This window comes from Pseudopipra pipra, chromosome 1 (genome assembly GCF_036250125.1).
Source record: "Pseudopipra pipra isolate bDixPip1 chromosome 1, bDixPip1.hap1, whole genome shotgun sequence".
Taxonomy (NCBI): domain Eukaryota; kingdom Metazoa; phylum Chordata; class Aves; order Passeriformes; family Pipridae; genus Pseudopipra; species Pseudopipra pipra.
In genome coordinates this window covers 123,846,722-123,861,895 of record NC_087549.1, presented here as the reverse complement: position 1 = coordinate 123,861,895, position 15,174 = coordinate 123,846,722, and the positions used below count along the sequence as shown (strand labels likewise).

Below are 15,174 nucleotides of genomic sequence, written 5' to 3'. Positions count from 1 at the left end.
CTATGACTGTTGTTGCTGCTTTGCATTTGACTTGACTGTTATAGACAGGCTACAAGAAAGCTGTACACACCTACTGACTGAATAAATTGTTACTTATGCAGCAAACCAGAGCCTATCCCAATATCTGGGCTGTGATCAGAACTTGGGACTAGTCTAAGCCTACGCTACTTTAGAGAGTATGTCCTAGCTCAAGTAAAGCACTAACAAAATCACAACATTTAGAGTTACTTTAAATTAACTAAAAAGTCTTCACATTTGCCTTATGCAAATATTGCAACTTGAAACTAAATGCAGCTCAAGGAATTAGCTTGAGTTTTTTTAATGTGTTTAGCTCAATCTGTCTATGATTAGATGTTGGTTTTATATAGTCACTGAAGAAGTAGCCAAAGGGGGGTTTGATATTCTCTGGAAGCACCTGCCTCATAAAATGAAAACATAATGTTTCCAGAAAACATTGGTAAGTTGACTTCATTATCTGTCATTAGAAAATAATCTTTTGTGTTGTTTGCAATCTGATATACTTGTAACTTATCTCTTCTTCATAATAACTGTTCTTCGTTTTTCCACCTCAGTAAGCTAAGAGAAGGATCTGGGTTTTGAGCTTGTCATTCTCTCTTCATTCACTCTTTCTTTCAACCAGGCACACAGAAAAATAACTCTTGTTCAGTGCCAAAGTACTGGATCCCATTTTTTCAGTCCTGAAAAGTCACTGACTTTTTTAATTTAAAAAGCCACACTTGTCATTCTTCCAGTTCAAGCCTAATCACACATATTTAAGGTGTCTGACAACTCCAAGTGACAGTGCTTATAGTCTCTTGAAACGTGCACTTCTTGCTGGCTTTAATATCCTTTTAAATAACTGTTGCTTTTTACTTTCCTTTAAAAGACAAAACTGCTCATTTTTCAACAGTATTTCATCAATGTGAAATTAGTCTTTTTGGATCTGAAAGAGGTGTCTATTTATAAACCTAGACCCTTCTTGTGCCTTCTATGCAGTTGGCAGGGAAGTTATCTGGAAGGGGCTGAGGAGCTGACCAGAGCAGGTGCCCTTTACATGGCCCATTGTGCAAGAGCCCAGAGAGCCATAAGAGACTCAAATGATTAGCTGCTCTAAACTGTTGCTTTGTTTTATTTATTTTCTACTTCAGTTGGAAAGGACCTTCAGTGATCATCCAGTCCAACTGCCTGACCAAAACTTAAAGTATATCATTAAAGGCATTGTCCAAATGCCTCCTAAACACTGAGGGGAATAGGGGATCTACCACCTTCCTAGAAAGCCATAGAATAGAATAGAATAGAATAGAATAGAATAGAATAGAATAGAATAGAATAGAATAGAATAGAATAGAATAGAATAGAATAGAATAGAATAGAATAGAATAGAATAGAATAGAATAGAATAGTTTATGTTGGAAGAGAGATCTTAAAGACCATCTAGTTCCAGCCCCTTTCCATGGGCCAGGACACCTTTCTCTAGACTGGGTTGCTCAGAGTTCCATCCAACCAGGCCTTAAACTCTTCCAGAGATGCGGCTTCCACGACTTCTCTGGGCAATGTGTTCCAGTGCCTCACCACCCTCATAGTAAATAATTTTTTTCCAGTATCTAATCTAAACCTACTCTCCATTTGAATCCATTCTCCCTTGTGCTGTCATTACATGCTCTTGTAAATAGTCTCTCTCCATCTCTCTTGTAGGCTGCCTTCGGGTACTGGAAGACTGCAATTAGGTCACCCCAAAACCTTCTCTTTTCCAGTCTGAACAAAGTAACATTTTGGCTCTGCTTAGCTTGTTTTCATGCCTTCACTGATGTATACCTGACCTTTATTACTGCCTGCGGTTACATAGGCCTTCATCCTGAGCATTGATGAGAGGTTAGTTTGAGAGCAGATAAAGGAGCTGCAGTTTCTAGCACACTTGGTGGAAGGAACAAGCCATGTCATTGTACGTGAAATAGAAGCTAGAGACACTGAAACACTGAAAAGCTCTTCTTTCTTGTGATTTCAGTTTCATAGCTGCTCTGGACACCAGATATGTAATTGGCTCAGTATTATCCAGGGATTAGAGATACAGCCTGGTAGGTGCTTAGTGTGCCCCAGTAGGTGGTGATGACTTGCCTAGCCCTCAAAAGCCTTTTAGGCTGCTGTGAAGAGATGATGCTGTTAGCAGGTGCACTGAAAGAATCTCAGAGAGCTAAAAATCACCTCTGTTAGGAAATGTGGGAGACCTTCATTAAAAAAACAAACAAAACCCCAAACCAAACAACCAAAAACAAACAAAACAGAAAACAAAACAACAAACAAACAAAGAAACCAAAAAAACACACACAAAAAAAGAAAAATAAAAGAAAAAATACATTCCTGGTTGTAATAAGCCTTTATTAGAGCATCTCCAGATAAATAATTTCAAGATAAACTGATCGAAGAATTTCTGAAACTTCTTACTGGTTTAGTACAGTATTAAATATCATATCGACACAATGTCTTCATGACTGTTTAATCACAGTAAGCATTCTGTTGGGAGCCACCCAGGCTATAGTCCCCCTAGGAGCTCCCCTTCTATCTGTCTTCACTCTTATTGACCTAGCGAAAAAAAGCCCTTTCCTTTTTCACTAAACCAATTTGGAGGGTGAAGGTACACTAAGCAGAATGAGCTGATGAAACCACTCCTCACCACTGAAAAGGGAAAACACTCCTTGTCTTTCCCTTCCTCCATGATCTCTAGCACCCCCTCCCACCATGCAGGTAGCACTGAGGACCCCTCTGTGACCTTTCTGTTCAGTAACACATCACATAAGCCCAGAAAAGAAGAATATTCTCTTCTTAAATAGTGAGTTCAGTTGGCTTGGGGAGGGGACTGATGAGCATTAAAGCAAGAAGAGAAAGGGAAAGAGAAAGGACTGTGTGGGGCCAACAGTGCAATGAGGCCCTGTGAGCACAGGAGGAGCAATACTTCCCCTTCTCAGGGGACAGTGAGATGTTAGAAAAGGGGCTTATGGAAATACACCTTGGAAAAATTCACCCTCTGGGGTTTTTTTATTCAAATGTGTCAGTGTTTACTTGTGTGGGCATTACCAGGAATATTGCTAGGGGAAAAGAAGAAAGATGAAATGCAGTGAAAACAGATTGTTATTTGTAAAACTGCTGGAACAGTATTAACCTGGACAAGTATAAGAACAAAAAAAGCACTGCATATGTTCAACACATGTTTTTCATTTTTTAAAATACATTGCTACTTTCTGACAATTTGCATGTATTTAATATTTTTGTTGTTTCAAGATTACCTAATAATATCTGTCTTCAGTTCTGCCATTTAAAACTAGTTTTCACTTGTTAAATTAAATACTCTGAATGTCCTGAAAAGAACAATTTACTATTATAGCAAATATAAACAGCATATATCTATAGAATATATTAAAATTTTTTTGAAAATACATTACTCATAGAACTGGTAAAATAAAAAGTTAAATAGTAATTTTCTATATACTATGCATTTCATAAAATCAGTTTCATTAATAAAAAGTCATAATAAAAAATTAAAACAAAATAAAAAGTCAATTATTACATTTTGAAAATATAAATAGGTTTGTTGAGTTAAGCTATATTCTGGAAAGTAAGACTAGTGTGTATTTTGTCCATCTATAACAACCTTTACACTTAGATCAAAATAATATCAGAGATTTACAGGATTTTGGAGATCCACAGAGCAGCCATCCACATAGAATCTGAAAGTGGCTTCCTACAGTCTGTAAGTCAGGTGTTCTTCACCTCTTTGTACCTTGCTGTGCATGAAGCTGGTGAACGGTCTTGGGAATCCAGAGAGATCCCAGATGATTGAAAACTGGGGAATGTTGTCCCAATTTCTAAGAAGGGCAAGAAGGAGAACCCTCAAAACTACAGGCCGCTGAGTCTCACTTCAGTGCCTGGTAAAGTCATGGAGAAGATTATTCAGGGAAGTATTGAAAAACACCTGAAAGATGACACAGTCACAGCCAGCACAGCTTCATGAGAGGGAAGTCCTGCTTATCAAATTTGATTTCCTTTTATGACAAGGTAACCCACTTAGTTGATCAAGGGAAGCCAATTGACATAATCTTTTTGGATTTCAGTAAAGCTTTTGATCCTGTCTCTCACAAGATCCTTCTGGACAAAATATCCAGCCCGCAGCTGGATAAACACATCATGTGGTAGGTGAGCAACAGGCTCATGGGTCGAGCACAGAGGGTAATAGTGAATGGGGTAACATCAGACTGGGGACCTGTCACTAGTGGGGCCCCACAGGGCTCCATCCTGGGCCTCATTCTCTTCAACATCTTCATAAGTCACTTGGAGACAGGACTGGAAGGGATACTAAGCAAGTTTGTAGATGACACAAAACTCAGCACAGTATTGCCAGCCAGTTGAGGGAGCGGATTGTCCCACTCTGCTCTGCACTGGGGTGGCCTCACCTTGAATATTGTGTGCAGTTTTGGGCACGGCAATATAAGAAAGATATTAATCTATGAGAGAGAATCCAAAGGAGGGCAATGAAGATAGTGAAGGGCCTTGAGGGGAAGTCGTATGAGGAGCGGCTGAGGTTACTTGGTCTGTTCAGCCTGGAGAAGAGGAGACTGAGGGGAGATCTCATTGCAGTTACAACTTCCTCGTGAGGGGAAGAGGAGGGGCAGTTCCTGATCTCTTCTCTGTGGTGACCAGTGACAGGATGTGAGGGAATGGCCTGAAGTTGTGTCAGGGAAGGTTTAGGTTGGATGTAAGAAAGAGATTCTTCACTGAGAGGGTGACTGGTTAGTGGGACAGGCTCCCCAGGGAAGTGGTCACAGCACCAAGCGTGACAGAGTTCAAGAGCATTTGGACGATACTGTCAGGCACATGGTGTGACTCTTGGGGATGGTCCTATACAGGGCTAAGGGTTGGACTCGATGATCCTTGTGAGTCCCTTCCAACTCAGCATATTCTGTGATTCTGTAATTCTGATGAATTCTGTGGGCTACCAATGGACAGCATTTCTGAGCGTCCTGAGAAAGGACCCTGAAGTCAACCTTTGGACCAACCTCAAAGGCGACGTCAACATATCCATGCGTGTTTCTGCACACCACATATAGGGCTGGGGAAGATCATGCACAGATCTAAAAGTCCCAAGTACCTATGATACTTAAAACTCCCAGAAAAAGGCATATCTGAATAAAGCTTATTCTGTCTATGTCATGTATTAGGAATTCACCTTTTTTCCCCTTTAGGCTGGTCTCCTACAGTGAGCATAGGAAATCAGAGGTCCCACCAAGAATTTCTTTCATATTAGAGTAAATTCCTTCGGAAAATATTCGTTCCTCACTTTACACACTTCCATTTAAACTTTGCTTTCTTAGCCACAAAAAAATGCATGCAGGTCCCTTCTAAATATCTCCACCAAACTGAGTTCATATAAAATAGAGCTACAAAACTTAGAGTCATGATTAGATTCATAAATTATCTGAAACACACATATTTTAACATAAATAGAGAAAAGCAAGCCTATAACACAAAGATAACAGCATCCTATTTCTTCACATTTTATATTTAACCTTAAATGGATTATTTTATTTTTTCCATGTTATACATTTCAAATAGGTGCACAGACTGTCACCATATTGGCTTTCTAAGTAACAGCAACAACTTGTTCTAGACCAATGATAAGCTAATCTATGGAGTACCTCCTTTATCTTTCCAGAGGAATGCCTATTCTCTCCTGACTTAATTCAAGTTTGTTTTGGATTTCATGGATAATATCTTTTTCCAAAACATTACATCTTTTATTTTCCTTGGCCATAAAAGCTATCATGTGCATCAGCAGCTATTTTATATACTTTCTGTCCTCCTGTGACCTACATTCAAAACTCCCCTTACATAAAAATCTTTCCTCACACTCAATAAAGTACTCTAAACCCAGCTATGAAAGAAGTATTTATTGCAATCTTAGTGAGAAAACAAAGTCCAGTAGTAAGGAAGATCCTCTTGGATTTGGCAGATGTAAGTTCAGTGCTTGTTCCACAAAGGCTTTTCTTAACACTCTAGGCAAGTCAGCTAGTGGGATCCATGCTCTTAAATATGGTTTTTGAATACAGACTTTAACATCTCTGTGCTTTGATATCCCAGCTGTAGTCAGAGAAATAAAACTTCCTGTTTTACCTGAGTGTTGTGAGAATAAGAGTGTAAAAAATTAAAGGGTTCTTACAGATCCGGAAATAAACATTTAGTGATAAGATCCCCTATATGAGTCTCACAGGGATCTCACAGATTACACGTAGAATCTCAAACAACTTTTCAGAATGTTGTATGCAGGTATGTATGTATTTTTTATGAACAATAAGATCTTGATTGAATTCTGGTGCAAAATGAGAATTAGGGAAAAGAAGTGCTATACAAAAACACACTCTTGCATTATTAATTAAGAAAGAGAAATAATAATTAAATTACATAGAAAAATGAATAGTACTACAATCAGTGCACTCTGTACTATTAAATTATTAAATACTATAAATAGCTCAAGCTTTCCTTAGTGTTCCAATTATGTTTCAACTCCATATTACTCTGTTATCAGTGGTATATCTGCAGTGAAGAAAGACCTGAATCACATTACCTTCCAGTTTTTCCTACATTAGTAATTGCAGCAGCAGTGTTAACCACAGTTTATAGACCCTTACTGATTAGTATTTTCACTGCCTTTGTTTGCAAGACAGACTGTTGAGATTTGAAGGATGGTTTTGCAGCTCTAGGCAGCTGAATTAGCACCCCACCACAGCTGATGAACATGCTGCTCCCTGCCCTTCCTTTCTGCCCCAGCACTAACCACACACTCTGACATTTGCACCATGCTAGCTCCAGAGCTAATGAGGTCTTTCTGGGAGCCACTTTTAGTCAGAAGTGGGTCACATCAACCTACAGTAAAGCCTGTTATAACTGGAACAAGGAAGGATGGCTGCTGGAGGAGACAGGAACATGTGGACAAGGAAGAGAGGGAGCAAGGGCGTGAGGAGTAAGGCTTTCTTGGCCAGTGAGATCACTTGCACTCATTGCTGACACTACTGTGTTCCTTCACTAAGAGTAAACATGAGCTAAAAAAATCTATAGGCAGGGCAGGTTTTTCCATGCTAAAGTGATACTTTCAGTGGTACTTTTCTGGAGTGTGTTGGTATCTACTGATAAGTCACATCGCAAGCACATTCTTCAGATTTTTGGGTCTTCTTCTAGGGAATTAGAAGATCAGACACTTGATGAAGAAGATCAGCAAGCTTGATAGGTTCTTCCCAAACTGCAGCACAGCTATTGGCACAAGCATCCTCTCCCCAGAAGCCAAATAGCAGAACTGGCAAATAATGGATAACTTGTGTGTGCGGCTGGGAAGTGCTGAGCTGGTCAGGAACTTTTTTTTCTTGAAAACAAGTAAAAAGAAGCCTGCAATAAAAAATTATTAAAAACAAACAAACAAACAAAACATAACAAAAAACACACAAAAAAAACCAAAACCAACAACCACCCCAAAAAACAACAACAACAACAAAAAGCTGACATACTTTAGACCTGAAATTCTTAAACAATATGAAATATCCAGCCAAGAAGCTTTTCCAAATTATAAAATACTTTGAGACTTGTAAAACCAGTGAAATGGAAGTGCCTGATCTCTCAGTTCAGCTTTTGGCATAAGAGAAATGGCTAGGAGCAAGGCCAAAGAGGACACTAGACCAGCTATTCTCACATGCCATAGTAGCTCTCCAGAGAGCATTACTGTGTTGTACCAGTTAAAGCAGCATTAGCCTCTCTTTGTTAATATCTGCATCAGCAACATGGTAGACAGAGGATCAGCTTTTAAAAATGTTTTGAGAATGGTAAGTGTTTCATCCTTATTGCTTATTTTTCGGCTCATCCACATATTCTATGAAACTTCAATTATATGCTTTAAAATTCCTGTTGAGGCCACCATGTCCTGACATTGTTTGTATATTATGTTTCATGAAGAGTCCTTGAGACACATTTTTCATTCCAGGCTTATCTGTTCATTACATATAACTTAAGCTAACTCTGTCCCACATGTCCTAAGGTCAGACTTTTCTCCTGTCCACACTTCCTATTTAAGTTTCCCCTCCTAGCACATTATTCAACTTGTCCCTACAAGTTGAAGTTGAAAACCAGTGTGGAAAAGTGTGGAGTCTGGGCTTGAAACCTGAGCTGAAGTAACAGCTGTAAGGTGCTCATGTGGGTCATGCTGCCAGCAAAGGCAGTCCAGAGGTCCCAACACAATGTTTTCAGATATTTTCAGATATTTTCATACTTTTCCAGCTATGACACAAACACAGTCTCACAGCATACCTCCTATTGTGAAGGAGGTAAAGAAGAAAAGGCCTCATGATAGAAAGGAGAATTGGTGTAGAGGTATTCTGCTAACCCCATGGCAAAGGAATGGTGCCACACCTCTTGTAGGTGATCTCTACTGCTGTTGAAAGGTGCAATTCTAGTCTCTGCCTGGCCACAACTTACCTTCCCTTTGTGTTGGGGTTGTGCTGCTTCGTCAGCACAGGCAGCTGAAACAGCTTGCTGATCTAGCTGAGAAAACGCCTTTTTTGTGACTGTTTTTTCTATTTGGGTTAAGTGAGTTTCTCTTGAGTTGCTGTATGGCCTCATAAGCGCTGGCACAACCACAAGGAAGTCAACGGTGACACACAAGTGGGCGAGAAGGAGAATCATTCTTTTTGGAAGAGCACCTCCTCAAACTGGCTAAACACAGTTATGAAGCCACAGAGCTGAATACGAACCTGCCACAGGAAAGGACATGGCTGTGAATCAGCACATAAAACTAAATACCAAAGCCAGAAGACTTTAATTAGTTAGTGTAGCACTGTGGTTGCTAATGACTAGTGTTGTAATAACCTGTGAGATCAGCATAGACCTCCGTGATTTGAAAGATCATGGCTTTTCTAACTATGAGAGGAGTATTGCCAGGAACAAGCAACTACCAGGAACTGCCAGAAAGCATAAATGTTAAATGTTTCTGAAGTCTTTCTGTTGCTAACAATGGGAAATTACAAACTCTGGCAAAACAAGAATAATTTTTAAATAAGAGTCAAAAATAAGGAATCCACATAAGGAATCCTCTGATACAGGACAGCAGAAGGGATCAAACTGGCATAAGCTCCAGTGTGGCAGTTTTCTGCTTCTAGAGATGCTTCCTGCTTTGCTGTGGCCATAGGTGGCCATCTCAGCTTTACAGAGAGACTCTGCAGGAACTTTGCACAAAGCACATGCTGATCACCTGAAACAGAAGGTAGCGGTTTGACTTTGGTCACTCCCCTTCTCACTCTCTGTTTGAACCAGGAAAAATAGGTAGTGTCAGCATAGGGATGGGGATCAGGGAATTCTACTTACAGTAAAATTTCTTGTCAAACTGACAAAATAGTTTAGCTGCTCAGACCCAAAAGTTCCATCTGCACCACTGTGTGGTTTCAGCAGTCACTGCCCAGCTGTTTTCTGCCTCTGCCTCTCTCTAGTGATTGAATGCATACATTCCCACAGAGGGAAACTTAATAGTACCCAAAGAGTTTGGCTCTCCATGCACACTTTTTAGTCATCTCAGCTAAGCACCAGAGTAGTGTATATTCCAGAGCTGTGAGGTTTCCTTGTGAAACTTCAGGGCAGATGTCACTCCAGTGAGAATATCTTCCATTTTTAATATGTAAAATATATACATCAAACCAGAAAGCTTACCTCTCCCTCTCTTAATTATCTTTTAATTATTATTTTTTCAGGTAGGCAGAGAGAGAAACAGTTTATGTATTATATTTTATGTTGAGCTTAGTCACTTTTTTCGCAAGTTTAATGTTTCATTGTAGAAGTAAAGGAAAAAGACAAAAAACAAAACAAAACAAAAGACATCTTTCATTATCTAGCAACTGAATTTAGTAGTGCTCATACATTTCTCATTGCAAAGATGTATTTCAGCAGGAAACCACATGAGATGAATTAGATTTCCTGTTCAGCTTAGAGAGTAGCAGAAGGCTATTGATGCATCTAGCCAGTTCAGAGTTGTTATTCACTGTTACAGGAGATATTAACATTAAAACTCTTTAGTAGTTCTTAATCTGAAGACTAATGTGAACGGGCTGCATGGGGTCAGACTGGTTCTGTCCACTTCTGTGAGCTGCTTATTGCACCATGCAGCTACAGAGAGAGCAAAGTACAATAAATTTGCAGCCTAGGAAAGGCTGCCTTTGATGCCAGGCAACTGTGCCTGCGCTCTAAAATAAAAATTTAAACATGCAGCTATAAATTAAGGTGCTCTTCTAAGGCAGATGGAGAGCTGTTCATGGCCACATTCTGTTGCCAAGAAGAAAAGCTTGAACTCTCCAATTTTTTAGCAATAGCTGCTTCGAGCACCACATAATTTCGAGGAGTATCCAAAAGCAATTTCCTTTTTTCTCTCATATAATAACTAAAACTTGATGAAAAGAGAAGACTTTTGTTTTGATTTAAAATGTGACTTGTAACACTTTGGAGGTGAGTCTTGGCAATCGACAAGAAGCTCTTTACAAAAAAAGAAACCACTTCTTGGATTTCCATTATAATTTAACTCAAAAACAAGATAAAAAAATAAATCACTAAAGCAAAATATGACCAATGTAAAATGACACATTTTCTTCAATTTTTTTTTGACATTTTTTCCTTAAAAGAGAAGAAATAACAGATTCCAGTAATCACTGAACTCCCCCAATACATGACATCAAATGGAGATACCTGTACTTACAAGGCCAACAGAAAATGAGTACTTTCCTCCAGAGAGGTTTAAATTTCACTAACAAAAATCAGTTACATTTGAAAGGTTACAGCTATTTGGTGGTGGGGTGTTCTTTTTTTTTTTTTCCCTTATTATTTGGAGTGCCATCTGTAGCAGAAGAGCTATTCTATGCTCGGTTGTGTGATAAAGCTCACCTGCACACCCAGAAAGATGCTCAGAGAGACAGCAGAAGGAGGAGGAACCCAGATTATACCCTGTCAAGCTACCCTTAGGTCCATCACAGAGGCTGTCAGCCCACCAAAGAGCCATCTCCAGAAGCCCAGAGGAGCACAGGGATGCCAAGTGGCAGGCAGGAACCTAGAATCAGAGAATCAAAGAATCATTTAGGTTGAAAAACACCAATAAAATCATTGAGTACAACCATTAATCCAGCACTGGCAAGTCCACCATTAAACCATGTCCTTAAGCACCACAGCTACACATCTTTTAAATATCTCCAGAGATTGTGACTCAACCACTTCCTTAGGCAGATTGTTTAAAGGCTTGGCAACATTTTCAGTAAATAAATTTCTCTTAATATCCAACCTAAACCTTCACTAGTACAACATGAGGCCATTTCCTCATGTCCTTGTCAGCTGGGAAAAGACGCCAAATTCCACCTGACTACACCCTCCTTTCAGGTAGTTGTAGACAGCAATAAGATCCCTCCTGTGCCTCCTTTTCTACAGGCTAAACACCCCCAGCTCACTCTGCCACTCCTTGTAAGACTTGTGCTCCAGACCCTTCACCAGCTCTGTTGACCTTCTCAGGACATGCTCCAGCACCTCAATGCCTTTCTTGTAGCGAGGGGCCCAAAACTGAACAGAGGATTCGAGGTGTGGCCTCAGCAGTGCCAAGTATAAGGGGATGATCACTGCTCTGGTCCTGCTGATCACAGCACAACCTCAACCAAGGACCATCAAGGAACAAACACTTTATCCAGGCCCCTCTCTGGACCATTCCACCAGTTTCCAGGTGAAAAACCCATCATGACAAGGTGCTGCGAACAAGCAGCTCCCTGGATCATCTTTCAGACCAAGCAGGGATGCTGCCCAGAGATGGGATACATCATCTGATGCAGGAGAAAAGCAGTTTCAGATTTCACAAGATTTACTATCTTATGTTTAGGGGAGGAACCAAAGGCAGGAAAAGGGAGAGGTTTAGGTGATTTGGGGAGGAACGAGAGTGAGTAAGGGGAGTAACATGAGTAAAAAGGGCCAGGTGAGTGTAAATACTGTGTATTTCAGTATTTCTGTATCTCACGACTTCTAACATTTTTTCACCTTTTTAACTCCTTTTGCCACTGACTTATTTCAAGGAAGCAATTTAGCAACCAGTAATTTATTATAAGGTAGTTTTGATAGAGAAAATTAATAGGTCTCTAGTTAGCTTCTTCTAATAACCCTTGGCAATATTTAGAAGGAAAAGTCTTTAAACTAAAAGTCTTTAAACTAAAAGACTTTAGTTAAAGTCACAAGGAATACTGATAAACTGGTCATATGATTTTCCTTCTGTTATTTTACTGTATTATTTTCTGTCTTGTAAATTTTGTCTTTAAAAGTGTTTACCAATTTACCTCTTCTTAAACCACATGTCAAACATTAATTTTGAGCACAGAGACACAATTTTTACCTTCACTCAGTATCTAAATATTTCCCTCAGAAATTTTCTGTGGAGTGGTTCTAGAACTAAAACATTTACAACACTACTTTGTCACCACTGTTTTCAAGAATTCTTGAATGACAGGTAGCCTGAATAGAGGAGAATAAAATATCATCTTTAGAAAGAATGGAGAAATCAGCAGTCAATATAATTTCAATATCAAGAACAATATTCTAATAAATTAAATTGTCACTTTAAAAGCGCCTGGAGGGTCAGTGAAAAAGAAACAGATAGGAAATACTTGTTGCAAACAAAAGTTTTTTAAACTGCGGTCTTTTCTTTCTTTAACAGACTATCTGGCCTGTAGCAAAACCCAGCAATGGAAGTGATGTGTATTGACTTTAGGGAATCTTTGGCCACTATCTTACATGACATTCTCATACACAGTGTACAGAAATATTTTGTTCTGGGCTAACTTGCTACATGGTAGGTGTGCAACAGCTTGTAGAAAATACTCCTAGGCTTGTCTGTATTTTGTTTTCAAACTAAAAGGATAGATAATATAGAATTCTGCCAAGTTTTGGCCAAAACCTGATACAATGCAACATTTTCACTTATTATTTGGTTAATGGAATGAAGAGTACACTCAAAAAGATGCAAAAGAAAAGGGTCTGCAAGGGAGTTGAAGGGCAAGAATTTGATAAATAGGAGAAGTGGTCTGTAATCAATATGATGAAACTCAATAAATACAAGGACCAAGTACTGCACTAAGGCAAGGAAAAAATCAAATGTACAAATACAAAATTGAGAATATTAACAGCACTGTAGAAAGAGACCTGGGTGTTACAGTAAACCACATACTGAATATGAGTCAACAAGATGATGATGATGATAAAAAAATTAGCAAAACTCATCCTGGGACATTTTAATAGATGTGTCATATGCAAGGCAGGGTTAGTAATTGTTTTTCTTAATCCACCTTTCAGAAGTCTTAGTTTGGTGTAGTTTAATACAACAGTACAAAAAGAAGAGTACTTCATTTAAAAAAAGAGCTTAAAATATGGAGAATATTGAAAAAGGGAGAGGAAATATTTGGTATAAAAAATAAAGGCTGATGGCAAGTGTGGAGGAGATATTGCAACAACCTTCCAATATGTAGAAAATTCTCACAGCAGGGATCCCACTGATTGTGCTTCATGAGGGCAAGACAAAACCTTGCTGGCTTTAATTGCAGATGGAAAAGTTTAGGCTAAAACAGGAAAACCTTCTAACTCTAAGAATAACTACAGACAGAAATAGGTCACCAAAAGCTGGGGTATAATCTCCACCATTCAGCTTTCTAAGAAGAGGTTAGAAAAATACTCATCAGGGATTCTCCATTCCTTGGAGGAAAAGGCAAACACTGCGAGTTCCTCCTGGATTTTCATTTTATCTACTTTTGTTACAGTCTCAAAGAAACAGAAACTTGTAACTAAAATTAGCTTTTTTAAATACTAAATATTTTCATGCCAGTTTCTGACAATGACTTGCCTTTCAGAAATTCATGCCCTGGTGGTCTGCTCCTCTTAAGCAGTAACATCTGCAGAGAGGTTAGATCTGTTGCTGACTTTGATCCATTCTGTCAAGCCAGCTTAATGCATCTTTTGATGCATGCAAGTCTTTGATTCCAAATATTTATCTTCTTTTGGATTTATTTCTGACCATTTGAATTTTTCATTTCCTCACAGAGCCCCTCTGACATATTCATCAGCTACAGAATTCAGATGCCACTGTTTTGGATGCTTCCTCCTGGCATCACCGGGGCTGCTTTTAACTCATGGTAGGTTTATTTTATTACTCAAATAAACTATCTAATGAAATATGTTCATTATTTTAACCATTCTACTGCGGTTTGCTTAAATATTTACCAGGTTCATTTTAAGGATTTTCTTTTCTTAAATATTTTGCCTTTCCTTTCATGGTTTTATGCCTTTCGACACCCATTCTGCAGTTAAGATCACTACACTAATCTTCACTATCTTGCAGCTACTCTGACAGAGAGAGTCATCTGTAATTACTTCTTAAATGAGATCTCATTTGTTACTTAGAACTAAATCTCTTGTGCACCAGCAAAGCCCCTACTTCTTAAAGCTGTCATTTGTGGTAACAAGAATTTGCTACTCTTAGCTAGGTCCTGGTATTCAAGTCACTAATCCTGGGTACTTGAAATGATCTATTACTACAAGTTTGCTTCTATTTGGACCCTTCTTTGTGCACTTCTTTTGTAAGGGTAAGTTTTCTATAACAAAATGCACTGAGACTTGGAGCTAGATAAAAATTAAGTCTATGGCTCATGTTCTCAGTTCTCCTCAGAAACTTCATTAAAGGAAAACTGTATTGTATTGAGGAACGAAGATTAGAAAATACATTTGATATTATGGAATGGGCTTGTTTCATCAGTTTTCTTTTCTATTAGAGTTCAGGGAGGGAAAAAATCTACTTCCCATTCCCCCTTATGTCTGCCGTGCTTGTAGAATTGAATTTCCAGGTATATTCATTGATTTTCTCAAACAAGAACCGTCATTGTTGTTGACCCATCCCTCATGCAACATTTTTTACTTTTATTAATACAAGATTTGTGCAGAACTGGGTCACTGCTACCATGTATAAAATTTGGATCACAAATTGCAAATTATGTAGAGCATACGATATCCTGTTTATGACTATGTGTATTGCAGGCAGGTTAAGTAGTATCCTAGTTGAACTTCATCTCACTTTCTCATCATCTGGTACTT

The 15,174-nt window shown here is 38.8% G+C and overlaps 1 long non-coding RNA gene across 3 annotated transcripts in view; it reads right to left on the bottom strand.

Annotated features, from left to right (window-relative positions):
- Window positions 1–2,355: 2,355 nt before the first annotated feature.
- The window catches only part of LOC135424251 (uncharacterized), a 20,655-nt gene continuing 7,836 nt past the window's right edge, over window positions 2,356–15,174 (bottom strand). For 2 of the 3 annotated variants that reach the window (XR_010435129.1, XR_010435130.1), the window contains exons 2-3: window positions 10,954–11,116; window positions 2,356–7,405 (exon numbers count right to left, since the gene is read on the bottom strand). This is a non-coding gene — a long non-coding RNA (uncharacterized LOC135424251). Of the gene's footprint in view, window positions 7,406–10,953; window positions 12,229–15,174 lie in introns of those variants that run through there. The other variant, XR_010435128.1, reaches the window with a different exon arrangement.